Source organism: Saccopteryx leptura, chromosome 1 (genome assembly GCF_036850995.1).
Source record: "Saccopteryx leptura isolate mSacLep1 chromosome 1, mSacLep1_pri_phased_curated, whole genome shotgun sequence".
NCBI lineage: Eukaryota > Metazoa > Chordata > Mammalia > Chiroptera > Emballonuridae > Saccopteryx > Saccopteryx leptura.
The window spans coordinates 244,798,626-244,801,336 of record NC_089503.1 but is presented as its reverse complement, the minus strand read 5'-3'; positions in this window follow the sequence as shown (position 1 = coordinate 244,801,336).

The window sequence follows — 2,711 nt, the reverse complement described above, 5'->3', positions numbered from 1 at the left end:
CAATCTTAAGCTAAATCAGTGACTTTTGCAACCATGGGTTTATGTCTATGATCCCATGCTCAATCAGGCATGGGATCATAGACATGCCTATGCCCAAGCTGGATGAGCCTATGCCCAAGCTGGATGAGCCCGCACTCAAGCCGGAGACCTTGGAGTTTCGAACCTGGGTCCTCAGCATTCCAGGTCTACACTCTATCCACTGCTCCACCATCTACCTGGTCAGGCATGTTTTACTCTTTTTTTCCTAAGTTTCTCATTTGATTTCTATTTTTGATTATGATGTTTTAATACTCATGTGGCCGAGCCCTGGCCAGTTAGCTCAGTTGGTTATGTGTGTCATCTGGATATGCCAAGGTTATGGGTTCAATCCCCGGCCAAGGCACATAAAAGAATCAACCAATGAGTACATAAATAAGTGGAACAACAAATTAGTGGTTCTCTCTTTTGCTTTATCTCCTTTCCTCTCTCTAAATTCAATAAATAAAAAAATTAAAAATATATTTATGTAGTCAAATTTATCCATCTTCCCTTTATACTTTCTGCCTTCAGTGTCTCACCAAGAAAGTCCCTCTCACTTCAAATTATATACATTGGAACAACCTCAAATTATTGCCCATCCTTTCAATACGTCTGTACTTTTATTACTTATGTTTAAAACTTTATTCCCCCTGGGCTTTATTTAGCTCCATTTTATTGTTTTTTGCTTGCCTGTCATAAAATAATGCAAACTAAACAGAAATGTGTTCAGAAAGCATTAAATTCATACTTATTTGAGTGCCTACTGGATGCCAGGTGCTGTTCTAAGTGCTTTTCTCATAGTATCTTATTTAGTCTTGTGGTGGGGACTCACTCTTTTACAGATGTGGAAACTGAGGCCCAGAGAGATCAAGCCATGGCTCAAGATCACACAACTGGTTCAGGGTGAGGCAGGCTTTGATCCCAGATGGTCTGAGTTGGCTAGCACTTCCAAGGTGGGGTTAAATGCTGATGATTTTGATGAAGTACTTATCGGCAAAAGGCATTGATGGGGAGGCTTCATGGATGAGAGAGAAGGGGGCAAACTCTACTAGCAGGACCGTGGTGTCCCAACCCAACCATCACTCTCAATATGCCGTGGGATTTAGAGATTTCAGAACACTCACTTGTTGCAGCTTTCGTTGTTCAGTGCACACCTCATGTCCAGCTCTCTGCTCTCATGTGGACACCTGTCCCTCATTAAGGTACATGCTGGTCACCAATGAAAAAGCAAAAAACACTTAGGGGGCCTCTTTCTTCAAAACTTCAGTGAAGATTTCATGTGGTGGGTAGTAATGCCAGTTGATGTGCCCACTTCTTTCTCCTCCCATCCTATCTAGAATTTGTGTGAAATGTTTTTGGCATTTAACTGGTGGAGCCTTTGGGTCATCTCCGCCAATACACTTAGATGACAGAATAGATCTTCTATTGCTAGCTAACTTCAGCTGTTCTGGGACCAGCCTGAATTGATGATGGTTTTTCCTTTCAAACATCTCTGGATTCACTTGGATGAGGGTTTACTTGGTATATTTGCATCCTTTAATGAGTGGCCTGCAGATTTATTTGTTATTTTGTTCTTGGCAAGTTTGGTATTGGGATCTGCTGGCATGTAAACTCATACATTGGAGGTGGCCATAACAAAGTACCACAAACCTGGTGGCTTATAACAACAGAAGTTTATACCTTCAAGACTCTGGGGCCAGAAGTCTGAGATTCTGAGATCAAGGTGTTGGCAGGGCTGGTTCCTTTTGGAAGCTCTGAAGAAGAATCATGTCCATGTTCTTCTCCCAGCCTCTGGTGATTTCAGCAATCCTTTGTGTTCCTCTGGTTGTGGCAGCATAACTCAGATCTCTGCCTTGTCATCACATGGCCATCTATCTTTCTGTGTGTCTCTCTGGGTCTTCACATGGCCTTCTAATTAGAACATCTGTCACTGGATTTGAGGCTCATTCTACTCCAATTTGATCTTATTTTAACTAATTATATCAACAAAGACCCTATTTACAAATAAAGCCCCATTCTGAAGGTCTGAGTGGACACAAATTGGGGGAACAGGACTCTAGACACCCTAATATGGGGATATTCTTCATTATTCCATGCTTTGAGATGGCTGAAAGGAATCAAGTTCATGTCCCCTTTCTTTAACCTTGAAGAAATTTATCTGTTAAACCACCTGGGTCTGGCATCAACTCCCCCCACCCCGCCCCCAACCCTGCCCCATTTTCAAGCAATTGAGGTGAAATTTATCTAACACAATTAGCTATTTTTAAATGTACAGTTCAGAGACATTTGGTATATTCATGCAACAATTACCTCTCTCTAGTTTCAAAACTTTTTTTTAATTGCCACTTTAAAGGTAAAGTACTGCTGTATTTCTTTTTTATACTGTGACACTTACAGAAATGTACTCCACTTCTCATCACCAAATGTGCGGAGCTTTTTCCACAGCACCTACTGCATGTCCTAAATTTAACTCAAGTTTTGATACCATCTCCCTGGCTATAAAGTCAAATCTCACAGCTTCAGGGCTAGTCCCACAGGACTATCCCCACCTCAGACTCCAATCGAGAGTCTAGGTTGTCACCTGTGCCATATTGGAGGTTCCCATGACCCCCTTCTCAGATTCAATTAATTTGCTAGGACAACTCCAAATCACCTGGCTAACATAAATTCTACTTTGAGTGAAAGGGCTTGTT